This window comes from Hyla sarda, unplaced genomic scaffold, assembly GCF_029499605.1.
Source record: "Hyla sarda isolate aHylSar1 unplaced genomic scaffold, aHylSar1.hap1 scaffold_1184, whole genome shotgun sequence".
In the NCBI taxonomy this organism is placed as follows: Eukaryota; Metazoa; Chordata; class Amphibia; order Anura; family Hylidae; genus Hyla; species Hyla sarda.
The window spans coordinates 97,765-114,213 of NW_026607807.1; the positions used below are offsets into that span (position 1 = coordinate 97,765).

Genomic DNA, 16,449 nt, shown 5'->3' on the forward strand with positions numbered 1-16,449 from the left:
CACTGTGCTGTGATGTCACTCAATACCACTGACATCACTAGGTGTAAACAACATCTCTCCTTTGCTGTGTATGTGACTATGGAGCTGTTTGGTGATGTCGTCTATTATGGCCTTCATAGAAGCAACAGGAGATTGTTGCATCCATCTAGAACCCTCAGAACTACAGTGCTATGATGTCACTCACTTCCACAGGCCTTGCAGAGTGTAAACAACAACAACCCAGCTTTGTTGTGTATGTAACCATAGGGATTGTGATGTCACCTAGAACCTTCACAGCAGCGACAGCTTTATGAGGAGCATCAGCACTGCTCTGCCTGAGCAGAACCATCACCGCCATAGGTTGTCAAATAACCCGGATTTAACCCACACAGGTAAGTCCAATGGGGTGCAGGCATGTCCTCTATGCTTACAGCTTCCCGTGGGTGTTGGTTTGATACCGTTTGGGGACAGCCAAGGAGGCATCTGCAGGCAACAAAGGTAGGTGTGTGCTTGTGTGTGTGTTTCCTATGCAGATCCTAAGCCCAGTGTCACATGCAAGTAGGAGGAGTAAGAAGGGTTCCTGGCAAATCCGGGTTATGGATTGCATTTAAAAAGGCCCCGTGGGAGTGCAATGGGCCCCTGTCTTGCTGCTTAGCAATAATGGTATGGGTTTAGGTTCTGCTGTGTGTACTGGTGGTTGACTGCCCCCCAGCCCAGAGTGTGCATGGAAAATTGTCTGGCAGCCTCCCTGACAGCAAGCAGTGATAGTGCCCATGAAGGGGACCTTGTTGGGCCCGCCCCTTTCACGGTTATCGCTTCTCGGCCTTTTGGCTAAGATCAAGTGTAGTATCTGTTCTTATCAGTTTTCATGCTGGTGGGGATGGGTGCTGCATGGAGGATGCAGGTGTACCAGGGCTTTCCGGGGCTGGTTCTGAGGAATCAGCTCGACGGCTGCCCCGATGTGACCTGTTCCCTCCGGGTCTCGCCATGAGGCTGAGAGGGTCTAGAGCCGAGGTACTTTTGTGCCTCGGGGAGTGGTGACCCCGAGGTGCCGAAACTCACTGGGAGAATAGACTCACTGAGTTGAAGCACGGGCACCATAATCTCTTCACCTTGTGGCACTCACCTCTTGATTCCCGGCCTTCTGGCTAGGATCAGAGAAATTTTTATAGATCCGGCCGGATGTCCGGGCAGTATATCTGCACACATTCACTTATTTATTTCTTTTTTGTCTCACTGTGTCACTTTTTGCGTGTTGTGTGTTCACAGGATTTGTCAGGATGCGGTAGCCCTTCTGGGTGTCCCTCCTGGCGGTCTAGGGGAGGTGTGTGTGGCCATTAGGTTCCGCACCTCCCTGCAAACACCCCGGGTACTCCTGCTTTGGCAGGGTACCTACCGTAATCGGCTCTGCGGGCAGATACCTTGGCCAACGCCAAGGGGGATGCCGGGAGCATTTGTGGTCCCCTAGTAGCTTCGGCGAAAAGGGACATCGAACCTGGAACCTCGCAGGTACCTTTTGGTCCGGAGGCGAAGGGTAAGGTTTGTTGGGGGGCCTCTCTCCTATCGGAGAAGGGCTTGCGATAGACCGCATCCTTTGTGCACGTTTTTTTAGTGTAACACGTTTGCACTTTTTCTTGCACTTTGGGTGAATCGAAAGCACGTTCCTCGGCTTTAGATAAAAAAAAAAAAAAAATCTGTTCTTATCAGTTTAATATCTGATACGTCCCCTATCTGGGGACCATATATTAAATGGATTTTTGAGAACGGGGGCCGATTTCGAAGCTTGCTTCCGTCGCCCTATGCATTGACCCGATATGGCAGTATCTTCGGGTACAGTGCACCACCCCCTTACAGGGTTAAAAAGAAAGATTCCTACTTTCATTGCTACCTGCTTGCTGGCTAGCCAGCTAGCCAGCCCTGTGGGCCTTGCTGCTGCTGCTGCTGCTGCTGCTGCAGCCAAAAAACAAAAGGTGGTGCTGCTGCTGCTTCTGCTGCTTCTGCTTGTGTCTGGCCGCTGTTGGAGCGTCCAGGCACAGGACTTCTGCTGCTGCTGACTAAATGGCCTCCTTAATTGGATCATTTGAGTAGCCAGCACACCTGTGCAGGTAGGGCATGACATGATAGGCAGCTGCCTTGATAGCGGGTGGGTGCTGAATGTTCCTAATTGACAAAATAAGATTAATGCTTATGAAGAAATATAAAATCTCATCCCTTCCCCAATATCGCGCCACACCCCTACCCCTTAATTCCCTGGTTGAACTTGATGGACATATGTCTTTTTTCGACCGTACTAACTATGTAACTATGTAACATAACATGGGGGGGTCTCCTGGCTGTTCACACAGGTGTGTCATTGCTGTACATTGACCATGCATTGCTTCTGTGGTATTGCAAAGGCAAAGACAAATGCTTCCAGCCATCCATTGCACTAATGGATTGGTCATCAGCTGGCTGTCTATGTCCCGCATCAATATAGACCAAAGTACAGAGGGTTAGGCTATGCTATAGTGCACCTACCTGATGCATCAGAAGGTGCGAGGCCCTTGCTAAATTCTGTGCACAGACTTTGAGATCTATGCTTTAGACTGTATCTAAACCTGCTCCAACATGGACTGACATTCTGGCCTACTTTCAGCCGATGCGACTTGTCTGTCGCTGAACAGTCGCTTTTTATGTATTCAGCACCTATGTATAATGTTGTAAAAATGCTCTAGAAGCTAAAGTCGCAGAAATGTCACACATATTTGGCCTGCAACTTTCTGTGCGACAAATTCAGACAGGAAAAATCAGTATAAATCCTTAGAAAATTATCCCCCAGTGTCTCCATCTGCTGGCGGTATTGAATAAGCATTGCTGCACTGATGGGGTATGCATTAGACGAAAAAAAAGAAGAAAAAGAAGAATAATACGCCCAGAAAAGAGGCGAAAAGGAGAAAAACGTAAAAAAACGTGAAAAAAAAGTAAGAGGAAGAGAAGGGAAAAAAAGGTGGAAATGGGTTTAAAAGTGATTTCGGCGGAGAAATATATATATATATATATATATATATATATATATATATATATATATACGCGCACACACACACATATATATAAACGTATTCTCCGTTGAGATATTGCAGCCGCTGCTGTGTCCAGGCCCAGGAGCCTTAGCACTGTGCTGTGATGTCACTCAATACCACTGACATCACTAGGTGTAAACAACATCTCTCCTTTGCTGTGTATGTGACTATGGAGCTGTTTGGTGATGTCGTCTATTATGGCCTTCATAGAAGCAACAGGAGATTGTTGCATCCATCTAGAACCCTCAGAACTACAGTGCTATGATGTCACTCACTTCCACAGGCCTTGCAGAGTGTAAACAACAACAACCCAGCTTTGTTGTGTATGTAACCATAGGGATTGTGATGTCACCTAGAACCTTCACAGCAGCGACAGCTTTATGAGGAGCATCAGCACTGCTCTGCCTGAGCAGAACCATCACCGCCATAGGTTGTCAAATAACCCGGATTTAACCCACACAGGTAAGTCCAATGGGGTGCAGGCATGTCCTCTATGCTTACAGCTTCCCGTGGGTGTTGGTTTGATACCGTTTGGGGACAGCCAAGGAGGCATCTGCAGGCAACAAAGGTAGGTGTGTGCTTGTGTGTGTGTTTCCTATGCAGATCCTAAGCCCAGTGTCACATGCAAGTAGGAGGAGTAAGAAGGGTTCCTGGCAAATCCGGGTTATGGATTGCATTTAAAAAGGCCCCGTGGGAGTGCAATGGGCCCCTGTCTTGCTGCTTAGCAATAATGGTATGGGTTTAGGTTCTGCTGTGTGTACTGGTGGTTGACTGCCCCCCAGCCCAGAGTGTGCATGGAAAATTGTCTGGCAGCCTCCCTGACAGCAAGCAGTGATAGTGCCCATGAAGGGGACCTTGTTGGGCCCGCCCCTTTCACGGTTATCGCTTCTCGGCCTTTTGGCTAAGATCAAGTGTAGTATCTGTTCTTATCAGTTTAATATCTGATACGTCCCCTATCTGGGGACCATATATTAAATGGATTTTTGAGAACGGGGGCCGATTTCGAAGCTTGCTTCCGTCGCCCTATGCATTGACCCGATATGGCAGTATCTTCGGGTACAGTGCACCACCCCCTTACAGGGTTAAAAAGAAAGATTCCTACTTTCATTGCTACCTGCTTGCTGGCTAGCCAGCTAGCCAGCCCTGTGGGCCTTGCTGCTGCTGCTGCTGCTGCTGCTGCAGCCAAAAAGCAAAAGGTGGTGCTGCTGCTGCTTCTGCTGCTTCTGCTTGTGTCTGGCCGCTGTTGGAGCGTCCAGGCACAGGACTTCTGCTGCTGCTGACTAAATGGCCTCCTTAATTGGATCATTTGAGTAGCCAGCACACCTGTGCAGGTAGGGCATGACATGATAGGCAGCTGCCTTGATAGCGGGTGGGTGCTGAATGTTCCTAATTGACAAAATAAGATTAATGCTTATGAAGAAATATAAAATCTCATCCCTTCCCCAATATCGCGCCACACCCCTACCCCTTAATTCCCTGGTTGAACTTGATGGACATATGTCTTTTTTCGACCGTACTAACTATGTAACTATGTAACATAACATGGGGGGGTCTCCTGGCTGTTCACACAGGTGTGTCATTGCTGTACATTGACCATGCATTGCTTCTGTGGTATTGCAAAGGCAAAGACAAATGCTTCCAGCCATCCATTGCACTAATGGATTGGTCATCAGCTGGCTGTCTATGTCCCGCATCAATATAGACCAAAGTACAGAGGGTTAGGCTATGCTATAGTGCACCTACCTGATGCATCAGAAGGTGCGAGGCCCTTGCTAAATTCTGTGCACAGACTTTGAGATCTATGCTTTAGACTGTATCTAAACCTGCTCCAACATGGACTGACATTCTGGCCTACTTTCAGCCGATGCGACTTGTCTGTCGCTGAACAGTCGCTTTTTATGTATTCAGCACCTATGTATAATGTTGTAAAAATGCTCTAGAAGCTAAAGTCGCAGAAATGTCACACATATTTGGCCTGCAACTTTCTGTGCGACAAATTCAGACAGGAAAAATCAGTATAAATCCTTAGAAAATTATCCCCCAGTGTCTCCATCTGCTGGCGGTATTGAATAAGCATTGCTGCACTGATGGGGTATGCATTAGACGAAAAAAAAGAAGAAAAAGAAGAATAATACGCCCAGAAAAGAGGCGAAAAGGAGAAAAACGTAAAAAAACGTGAAAAAAAAGTAAGAGGAAGAGAAGGGAAAAAAAGGTGGAAATGGGTTTAAAAGTGATTTCGGCGGAGAAATATATATATATATATATATATATATATATATATATATATATATATACGCGCACACACACACATATATATAAACGTATTCTCCGTTGAGATATTGCAGCCGCTGCTGTGTCCAGGCCCAGGAGCCTTAGCACTGTGCTGTGATGTCACTCAATACCACTGACATCACTAGGTGTAAACAACATCTCTCCTTTGCTGTGTATGTGACTATGGAGCTGTTTGGTGATGTCGTCTATTATGGCCTTCATAGAAGCAACAGGAGATTGTTGCATCCATCTAGAACCCTCAGAACTACAGTGCTATGATGTCACTCACTTCCACAGGCCTTGCAGAGTGTAAACAACAACAACCCAGCTTTGTTGTGTATGTAACCATAGGGATTGTGATGTCACCTAGAACCTTCACAGCAGCGACAGCTTTATGAGGAGCATCAGCACTGCTCTGCCTGAGCAGAACCATCACCGCCATAGGTTGTCAAATAACCCGGATTTAACCCACACAGGTAAGTCCAATGGGGTGCAGGCATGTCCTCTATGCTTACAGCTTCCTGTGGGTGTTGGTTTGATACCGTTTGGGGACAGCCAAGGAGGCATCTGCAGGCAACAAAGGTAGGTGTGTGCTTGTGTGTGTGTTTCCTATGCAGATCCTAAGCCCAGTGTCACATGCAAGTAGGAGGAGTAAGAAGGGTTCCTGGCAAATCCGGGTTATGGATTGCATTTAAAAAGGCCCCGTGGGAGTGCAATGGGCCCCTGTCTTGCTGCTTAGCAATAATGGTATGGGTTTAGGTTCTGCTGTGTGTACTGGTGGTTGACTGCCCCCCAGCCCAGAGTGTGCATGGAAAATTGTCTGGCAGCCTCCCTGACAGCAAGCAGTGATAGTGCCCATGAAGGGGACCTTGTTGGGCCCGCCCCTTTCACGGTTATCGCTTCTCGGCCTTTTGGCTAAGATCAAGTGTAGTATCTGTTCTTATCAGTTTAATATCTGATACGTCCCCTATCTGGGGACCATATATTAAATGGATTTTTGAGAACGGGGGCCGATTTCGAAGCTTGCTTCCGTCGCCCTATGCATTGACCCGATATGGCAGTATCTTCGGGTACAGTGCACCACCCCCTTACAGGGTTAAAAAGAAAGATTCCTACTTTCATTGCTACCTGCTTGCTGGCTAGCCAGCTAGCCAGCCCTGTGGGCCTTGCTGCTGCTGCTGCTGCAGCCAAAAAACAAAAGGTGGTGCTGCTGCTGCTTCTGCTGCTTCTGCTTGTGTCTGGCCGCTGTTGGAGCGTCCAGGCACAGGACTTCTGCTGCTGCTGACTAAATGGCCTCCTTAATTGGATCATTTGAGTAGCCAGCACACCTGTGCAGGTAGGGCATGACATGATAGGCAGCTGCCTTGATAGCGGGTGGGTGCTGAATGTTCCTAATTGACAAAATAAGATTAATGCTTATGAAGAAATATAAAATCTCATCCCTTCCCCAATATCGCGCCACACCCCTACCCCTTAATTCCCTGGTTGAACTTGATGGACATATGTCTTTTTTCGACCGTACTAACTATGTAACTATGTAACATAACATGGGGGGGTCTCCTGGCTGTTCACACAGGTGTGTCATTGCTGTACATTGACCATGCATTGCTTCTGTGGTATTGCAAAGGCAAAGACAAATGCTTCCAGCCATCCATTGCACTAATGGATTGGTCATCAGCTGGCTGTCTATGTCCCGCATCAATATAGACCAAAGTACAGAGGGTTAGGCTATGCTATAGTGCACCTACCTGATGCATCAGAAGGTGCGAGGCCCTTGCTAAATTCTGTGCACAGACTTTGAGATCTATGCTTTAGACTGTATCTAAACCTGCTCCAACATGGACTGACATTCTGGCCTACTTTCAGCCGATGCGACTTGTCTGTCGCTGAACAGTCGCTTTTTATGTATTCAGCACCTATGTATAATGTTGTAAAAATGCTCTAGAAGCTAAAGTCGCAGAAATGTCACACATATTTGGCCTGCAACTTTCTGTGCGACAAATTCAGACAGGAAAAATCAGTATAAATCCTTAGAAAATTATCCCCCAGTGTCTCCATCTGCTGGCGGTATTGAATAAGCATTGCTGCACTGATGGGGTATGCATTAGACGAAAAAAAAGAAGAAAAAGAAGAATAATACGCCCAGAAAAGAGGCGAAAAGGAGAAAAACGTAAAAAAACGTGAAAAAAAAGTAAGAGGAAGAGAAGGGAAAAAAAGGTGGAAATGGGTTTAAAAGTGATTTCGGCGGAGAAATATATATATATATATATATATATATATATATATATATATATATACGCGCACACACACACATATATATAAACGTATTCTCCGTTGAGATATTGCAGCCGCTGCTGTGTCCAGGCCCAGGAGCCTTAGCACTGTGCTGTGATGTCACTCAATACCACTGACATCACTAGGTGTAAACAACATCTCTCCTTTGCTGTGTATGTGACTATGGAGCTGTTTGGTGATGTCGTCTATTATGGCCTTCATAGAAGCAACAGGAGATTGTTGCATCCATCTAGAACCCTCAGAACTACAGTGCTATGATGTCACTCACTTCCACAGGCCTTGCAGAGTGTAAACAACAACAACCCAGCTTTGTTGTGTATGTAACCATAGGGATTGTGATGTCACCTAGAACCTTCACAGCAGCGACAGCTTTATGAGGAGCATCAGCACTGCTCTGCCTGAGCAGAACCATCACCGCCATAGGTTGTCAAATAACCCGGATTTAACCCACACAGGTAAGTCCAATGGGGTGCAGGCATGTCCTCTATGCTTACAGCTTCCCGTGGGTGTTGGTTTGATACCGTTTGGGGACAGCCAAGGAGGCATCTGCAGGCAACAAAGGTAGGTGTGTGCTTGTGTGTGTGTTTCCTATGCAGATCCTAAGCCCAGTGTCACATGCAAGTAGGAGGAGTAAGAAGGGTTCCTGGCAAATCCGGGTTATGGATTGCATTTAAAAAGGCCCCGTGGGAGTGCAATGGGCCCCTGTCTTGCTGCTTAGCAATAATGGTATGGGTTTAGGTTCTGCTGTGTGTACTGGTGGTTGACTGCCCCCCAGCCCAGAGTGTGCATGGAAAATTGTCTGGCAGCCTCCCTGACAGCAAGCAGTGATAGTGCCCATGAAGGGGACCTTGTTGGGCCCGCCCCTTTCACGGTTATCGCTTCTCGGCCTTTTGGCTAAGATCAAGTGTAGTATCTGTTCTTATCAGTTTAATATCTGATACGTCCCCTATCTGGGGACCATATATTAAATGGATTTTTGAGAACGGGGGCCGATTTCGAAGCTTGCTTCCGTCGCCCTATGCATTGACCCGATATGGCAGTATCTTCGGGTACAGTGCACCACCCCCTTACAGGGTTAAAAAGAAAGATTCCTACTTTCATTGCTACCTGCTTGCTGGCTAGCCAGCTAGCCAGCCCTGTGGGCCTTGCTGCTGCTGCTGCTGCTGCAGCCAAAAAACAAAAGGTGGTGCTGCTGCTGCTTCTGCTTGTGTCTGGCCGCTGTTGGAGCGTCCAGGCACAGGACTTCTGCTGCTGCTGACTAAATGGCCTCCTTAATTGGATCATTTGAGTAGCCAGCACACCTGTGCAGGTAGGGCATGACATGATAGGCAGCTGCCTTGATAGCGGGTGGGTGCTGAATGTTCCTAATTGACAAAATAAGATTAATGCTTATGAAGAAATATAAAATCTCATCCCTTCCCCAATATCGCGCCACACCCCTACCCCTTAATTCCCTGGTTGAACTTGATGGACATATGTCTTTTTTCGACCGTACTAACTATGTAACTATGTAACATAACATGGGGGGGTCTCCTGGCTGTTCACACAGGTGTGTCATTGCTGTACATTGACCATGCATTGCTTCTGTGGTATTGCAAAGGCAAAGACAAATGCTTCCAGCCATCCATTGCACTAATGGATTGGTCATCAGCTGGCTGTCTATGTCCCGCATCAATATAGACCAAAGTACAGAGGGTTAGGCTATGCTATAGTGCACCTACCTGATGCATCAGAAGGTGCGAGGCCCTTGCTAAATTCTGTGCACAGACTTTGAGATCTATGCTTTAGACTGTATCTAAACCTGCTCCAACATGGACTGACATTCTGGCCTACTTTCAGCCGATGCGACTTGTCTGTCGCTGAACAGTCGCTTTTTATGTATTCAGCACCTATGTATAATGTTGTAAAAATGCTCTAGAAGCTAAAGTCGCAGAAATGTCACACATATTTGGCCTGCAACTTTCTGTGCGACAAATTCAGACAGGAAAAATCAGTATAAATCCTTAGAAAATTATCCCCCAGTGTCTCCATCTGCTGGCGGTATTGAATAAGCATTGCTGCACTGATGGGGTATGCATTAGACGAAAAAAAAGAAGAAAAAGAAGAATAATACGCCCAGAAAAGAGGCGAAAAGGAGAAAAACGTAAAAAAACGTGAAAAAAAAGTAAGAGAAAGAGAAGGGAAAAAAAGGTGGAAATGGGTTTAAAAGTGATTTCGGCGGAGAAATATATATATATATATATATATATATATATATATATATACGCGCACACACACACATATATATAAACGTATTCTCCGTTGAGATATTGCAGCCGCTGCTGTGTCCAGGCCCAGGAGCCTTAGCACTGTGCTGTGATGTCACTCAATACCACTGACATCACTAGGTGTAAACAACATCTCTCCTTTGCTGTGTATGTGACTATGGAGCTGTTTGGTGATGTCGTCTATTATGGCCTTCATAGAAGCAACAGGAGATTGTTGCATCCATCTAGAACCCTCAGAACTACAGTGCTATGATGTCACTCACTTCCACAGGCCTTGCAGAGTGTAAACAACAACAACCCAGCTTTGTTGTGTATGTAACCATAGGGATTGTGATGTCACCTAGAACCTTCACAGCAGCGACAGCTTTATGAGGAGCATCAGCACTGCTCTGCCTGAGCAGAACCATCACCGCCATAGGTTGTCAAATAACCCGGATTTAACCCACACAGGTAAGTCCAATGGGGTGCAGGCATGTCCTCTATGCTTACAGCTTCCCGTGGGTGTTGGTTTGATACCGTTTGGGGACAGCCAAGGAGGCATCTGCAGGCAACAAAGGTAGGTGTGTGCTTGTGTGTGTGTTTCCTATGCAGATCCTAAGCCCAGTGTCACATGCAAGTAGAAGGAGTAAGAAGGGTTCCTGGCAAATCCGGGTTATGGATTGCATTTAAAAAGGCCCCGTGGGAGTGCAATGGGCCCCTGTCTTGCTGCTTAGCAATAATGGTATGGGTTTAGGTTCTGCTGTGTGTACTGGTGGTTGACTGCCCCCCAGCCCAGAGTGTGCATGGAAAATTGTCTGGCAGCCTCCCTGACAGCAAGCAGTGATAGTGCCCATGAAGGGGACCTTGTTGGGCCCGCCCCTTTCACGGTTATCGCTTCTCGGCCTTTTGGCTAAGATCAAGTGTAGTATCTGTTCTTATCAGTTTAATATCTGATACGTCCCCTATCTGGGGACCATATATTAAATGGATTTTTGAGAACGGGGGCCGATTTCGAAGCTTGCTTCCGTCGCCCTATGCATTGACCCGATATGGCAGTATCTTCGGGTACAGTGCACCACCCCCTTACAGGGTTAAAAAGAAAGATTCCTACTTTCATTGCTACCTGCTTGCTGGCTAGCCAGCTAGCCAGCCCTGTGGGCCTTGCTGCTGCTGCTGCTGCTGCTGCTGCAGCCAAAAAACAAAAGGTGGTGCTGCTGCTGCTTCTGCTGCTTCTGCTTGTGTCTGGCCGCTGTTGGAGCGTCCAGGCACAGGACTTCTGCTGCTGCTGACTAAATGGCCTCCTTAATTGGATCATTTGAGTAGCCAGCACACCTGTGCAGGTAGGGCATGACATGATAGGCAGCTGCCTTGATAGCGGGTGGGTGCTGAATGTTCCTAATTGACAAAATAAGATTAATGCTTATGAAGAAATATAAAATCTCATCCCTTCCCCAATATCGCGCCACACCCCTACCCCTTAATTCCCTGGTTGAACTTGATGGACATATGTCTTTTTTCGACCGTACTAACTATGTAACTATGTAACATAACATGGGGGGGTCTCCTGGCTGTTCACACAGGTGTGTCATTGCTGTACATTGACCATGCATTGCTTCTGTGGTATTGCAAAGGCAAAGACAAATGCTTCCAGCCATCCATTGCACTAATGGATTGGTCATCAGCTGGCTGTCTATGTCCCGCATCAATATAGACCAAAGTACAGAGGGTTAGGCTATGCTATAGTGCACCTACCTGATGCATCAGAAGGTGCGAGGCCCTTGCTAAATTCTGTGCACAGACTTTGAGATCTATGCTTTAGACTGTATCTAAACCTGCTCCAACATGGACTGACATTCTGGCCTACTTTCAGCCGATGCGACTTGTCTGTCGCTGAACAGTCGCTTTTTATGTATTCAGCACCTATGTATAATGTTGTAAAAATGCTCTAGAAGCTAAAGTCGCAGAAATGTCACACATATTTGGCCTGCAACTTTCTGTGCGACAAATTCAGACAGGAAAAATCAGTATAAATCCTTAGAAAATTATCCCCCAGTGTCTCCATCTGCTGGCGGTATTGAATAAGCATTGCTGCACTGATGGGGTATGCATTAGACGAAAAAAAAGAAGAAAAAGAAGAATAATACGCCCAGAAAAGAGGCGAAAAGGAGAAAAACGTAAAAAAACGTGAAAAAAAAGTAAGAGGAAGAGAAGGGAAAAAAAGGTGGAAATGGGTTTAAAAGTGATTTCGGCGGAGAAATATATATATATATATATATATATATATATATATATATATATATATACGCGCACACACACACATATATATAAACGTATTCTCCGTTGAGATATTGCAGCCGCTGCTGTGTCCAGGCCCAGGAGCCTTAGCACTGTGCTGTGATGTCACTCAATACCACTGACATCACTAGGTGTAAACAACATCTCTCCTTTGCTGTGTATGTGACTATGGAGCTGTTTGGTGATGTCGTCTATTATGGCCTTCATAGAAGCAACAGGAGATTGTTGCATCCATCTAGAACCCTCAGAACTACAGTGCTATGATGTCACTCACTTCCACAGGCCTTGCAGAGTGTAAACAACAACAACCCAGCTTTGTTGTGTATGTAACCATAGGGATTGTGATGTCACCTAGAACCTTCACAGCAGCGACAGCTTTATGAGGAGCATCAGCACTGCTCTGCCTGAGCAGAACCATCACCGCCATAGGTTGTCAAATAACCCGGATTTAACCCACACAGGTAAGTCCAATGGGGTGCAGGCATGTCCTCTATGCTTACAGCTTCCCGTGGGTGTTGGTTTGATACCGTTTGGGGACAGCCAAGGAGGCATCTGCAGGCAACAAAGGTAGGTGTGTGCTTGTGTGTGTGTTTCCTATGCAGATCCTAAGCCCAGTGTCACATGCAAGTAGGAGGAGTAAGAAGGGTTCCTGGCAAATCCGGGTTATGGATTGCATTTAAAAAGGCCCCGTGGGAGTGCAATGGGCCCCTGTCTTGCTGCTTAGCAATAATGGTATGGGTTTAGGTTCTGCTGTGTGTACTGGTGGTTGACTGCCCCCCAGCCCAGAGTGTGCATGGAAAATTGTCTGGCAGCCTCCCTGACAGCAAGCAGTGATAGTGCCCATGAAGGGGACCTTGTTGGGCCCGCCCCTTTCACGGTTATCGCTTCTCGGCCTTTTGGCTAAGATCAAGTGTAGTATCTGTTCTTATCAGTTTAATATCTGATACGTCCCCTATCTGGGGACCATATATTAAATGGATTTTTGAGAACGGGGGCCGATTTCGAAGCTTGCTTCCGTCGCCCTATGCATTGACCCGATATGGCAGTATCTTCGGGTACAGTGCACCACCCCCTTACAGGGTTAAAAAGAAAGATTCCTACTTTCATTGCTACCTGCTTGCTGGCTAGCCAGCTAGCCAGCCCTGTGGGCCTTGCTGCTGCTGCTGCTGCTGCTGCTGCTGCTGCAGCCAAAAAACAAAAGGTGGTGCTGCTGCTGCTTCTGCTGCTTCTGCTTGTGTCTGGCCGCTGTTGGAGCGTCCAGGCACAGGACTTCTGCTGCTGCTGACTAAATGGCCTCCTTAATTGGATCATTTGAGTAGCCAGCACACCTGTGCAGGTAGGGCATGACATGATAGGCAGCTGCCTTGATAGCGGGTGGGTGCTGAATGTTCCTAATTGACAAAATAAGATTAATGCTTATGAAGAAATATAAAATCTCATCCCTTCCCCAATATCGCGCCACACCCCTACCCCTTAATTCCCTGGTTGAACTTGATGGACATATGTCTTTTTTCGACCGTACTAACTATGTAACTATGTAACATAACATGGGGGGGTCTCCTGGCTGTTCACACAGGTGTGTCATTGCTGTACATTGACCATGCATTGCTTCTGTGGTATTGCAAAGGCAAAGACAAATGCTTCCAGCCATCCATTGCACTAATGGATTGGTCATCAGCTGGCTGTCTATGTCCCGCATCAATATAGACCAAAGTACAGAGGGTTAGGCTATGCTATAGTGCACCTACCTGATGCATCAGAAGGTGCGAGGCCCTTGCTAAATTCTGTGCACAGACTTTGAGATCTATGCTTTAGACTGTATCTAAACCTGCTCCAACATGGACTGACATTCTGGCCTACTTTCAGCCGATGCGACTTGTCTGTCGCTGAACAGTCGCTTTTTATGTATTCAGCACCTATGTATAATGTTGTAAAAATGCTCTAGAAGCTAAAGTCGCAGAAATGTCACACATATTTGGCCTGCAACTTTCTGTGCGACAAATTCAGACAGGAAAAATCAGTATAAATCCTTAGAAAATTATCCCCCAGTGTCTCCATCTGCTGGCGGTATTGAATAAGCATTGCTGCACTGATGGGGTATGCATTAGACGAAAAAAAAGAAGAAAAAGAAGAATAATACGCCCAGAAAAGAGGCGAAAAGGAGAAAAACGTAAAAAAACGTGAAAAAAAAGTAAGAGGAAGAGAAGGGAAAAAAAGGTGGAAATGGGTTTAAAAGTGATTTCGGCGGAGAAATATATATATATATATATATATATATATATATATATATATATACGCGCACACACACACATATATATAAACGTATTCTCCGTTGAGATATTGCAGCCGCTGCTGTGTCCAGGCCCAGGAGCCTTAGCACTGTGCTGTGATGTCACTCAATACCACTGACATCACTAGGTGTAAACAACATCTCTCCTTTGCTGTGTATGTGACTATGGAGCTGTTTGGTGATGTCGTCTATTATGGCCTTCATAGAAGCAACAGGAGATTGTTGCATCCATCTAGAACCCTCAGAACTACAGTGCTATGATGTCACTCACTTCCACAGGCCTTGCAGAGTGTAAACAACAACAACCCAGCTTTGTTGTGTATGTAACCATAGGGATTGTGATGTCACCTAGAACCTTCACAGCAGCGACAGCTTTATGAGGAGCATCAGCACTGCTCTGCCTGAGCAGAACCATCACCGCCATAGGTTGTCAAATAACCCGGATTTAACCCACACAGGTAAGTCCAATGGGGTGCAGGCATGTCCTCTATGCTTACAGCTTCCCGTGGGTGTTGGTTTGATACCGTTTGGGGACAGCCAAGGAGGCATCTGCAGGCAACAAAGGTAGGTGTGTGCTTGTGTGTGTGTTTCCTATGCAGATCCTAAGCCCAGTGTCACATGCAAGTAGGAGGAGTAAGAAGGGTTCCTGGCAAATCCGGGTTATGGATTGCATTTAAAAAGGCCCCGTGGGAGTGCAATGGGCCCCTGTCTTGCTGCTTAGCAATAATGGTATGGGTTTAGGTTCTGCTGTGTGTACTGGTGGTTGACTGCCCCCCAGCCCAGAGTGTGCATGGAAAATTGTCTGGCAGCCTCCCTGACAGCAAGCAGTGATAGTGCCCATGAAGGGGACCTTGTTGGGCCCGCCCCTTTCACGGTTATCGCTTCTCGGCCTTTTGGCTAAGATCAAGTGTAGTATCTGTTCTTATCAGTTTAATATCTGATACGTCCCCTATCTGGGGACCATATATTAAATGGATTTTTGAGAACGGGGGCCGATTTCGAAGCTTGCTTCCGTCGCCCTATGCATTGACCCGATATGGCAGTATCTTCGGGTACAGTGCACCACCCCCTTACAGGGTTAAAAAGAAAGATTCCTACTTTCATTGCTACCTGCTTGCTGGCTAGCCAGCTAGCCAGCCCTGTGGGCCTTGCTGCTGCTGCTGCTGCTGCTGCTGCAGCCAAAAAACAAAAGGTGGTGCTGCTGCTGCTTCTGCTGCTTCTGCTTGTGTCTGGCCGCTGTTGGAGCGTCCAGGCACAGGACTTCTGCTGCTGCTGACTAAATGGCCTCCTTAATTGGATCATTTGAGTAGCCAGCACACCTGTGCAGGTAGGGCATGACATGATAGGCAGCTGCCTTGATAGCGGGTGGGTGCTGAATGTTCCTAATTGACAAAATAAGATTAATGCTTATGAAGAAATATAAAATCTCATCCCTTCCCCAATATCGCGCCACACCCCTACCCCTTAATTCCCTGGTTGAACTTGATGGACATATGTCTTTTTTCGACCGTACTAACTATGTAACTATGTAACATAACATGGGGGGGTCTCCTGGCTGTTCACACAGGTGTGTCATTGCTGTACATTGACCATGCATTGCTTCTGTGGTATTGCAAAGGCAAAGACAAATGCTTCCAGCCATCCATTGCACTAATGGATTGGTCATCAGCTGGCTGTCTATGTCCCGCATCAATATAGACCAAAGTACAGAGGGTTAGGCTATGCTATAGTGCACCTACCTGATGCATCAGAAGGTGCGAGGCCCTTGCTAAATTCTGTGCACAGACTTTGAGATCTATGCTTTAGACTGTATCTAAACCTGCTCCAACATGGACTGACATTCTGGCCTACTTTCAGCCGATGCGACTTGTCTGTCGCTGAACAGTCGCTTTTTATGTATTCAGCACCTATGTATAATGTTGTAAAAATGCTCTAGAAGCTAAAGTCGCAGAAATGTCACACATATTTGGCCTGCAACTTTCTGTGCGACAAATTCAGACAGGAAAAATCAGTA

The 16,449-nt window shown here is 46.6% G+C and overlaps 7 non-coding genes and 1 pseudogene across 7 annotated transcripts; all 8 read left to right on the top strand.

Annotated features, from left to right (window-relative positions):
* Positions 1 to 790: 790 nt before the first annotated feature.
* Positions 791 to 950, top strand: LOC130302863 (U2 spliceosomal RNA; annotated as a pseudogene).
* A 693-nt stretch (positions 951 to 1,643) lies between these two features.
* On the top strand, positions 1,644 to 1,825 carry LOC130302860 (U2 spliceosomal RNA). Its single transcript, XR_008853005.1, has one exon. It is a non-coding gene; the product is annotated as a U2 spliceosomal RNA (small nuclear RNA).
* A 2,094-nt stretch (positions 1,826 to 3,919) lies between these two features.
* On the top strand, positions 3,920 to 4,110 carry LOC130302843 (U2 spliceosomal RNA). Its single transcript, XR_008852990.1, has one exon. It is a non-coding gene; the product is annotated as a U2 spliceosomal RNA (small nuclear RNA).
* Positions 4,111 to 6,204: 2,094 nt separating this feature from the next.
* LOC130302845 (U2 spliceosomal RNA) lies at positions 6,205 to 6,395 on the top strand. Its single transcript, XR_008852991.1, has one exon. It is a non-coding gene; the product is annotated as a U2 spliceosomal RNA (small nuclear RNA).
* A 2,083-nt stretch (positions 6,396 to 8,478) lies between these two features.
* Positions 8,479 to 8,669, top strand: LOC130302846 (U2 spliceosomal RNA). The gene has a single exon (XR_008852992.1). It is a non-coding gene; the product is annotated as a U2 spliceosomal RNA (small nuclear RNA).
* Positions 8,670 to 10,740: 2,071 nt separating this feature from the next.
* Positions 10,741 to 10,931, top strand: LOC130302847 (U2 spliceosomal RNA). Its single transcript, XR_008852993.1, has one exon. It is a non-coding gene; the product is annotated as a U2 spliceosomal RNA (small nuclear RNA).
* A 2,094-nt stretch (positions 10,932 to 13,025) lies between these two features.
* On the top strand, positions 13,026 to 13,216 carry LOC130302848 (U2 spliceosomal RNA). The gene has a single exon (XR_008852994.1). It is a non-coding gene; the product is annotated as a U2 spliceosomal RNA (small nuclear RNA).
* A 2,096-nt stretch (positions 13,217 to 15,312) lies between these two features.
* Positions 15,313 to 15,503, top strand: LOC130302851 (U2 spliceosomal RNA). The gene has a single exon (XR_008852997.1). It is a non-coding gene; the product is annotated as a U2 spliceosomal RNA (small nuclear RNA).
* Positions 15,504 to 16,449: the final 946 nt, after the last annotated feature.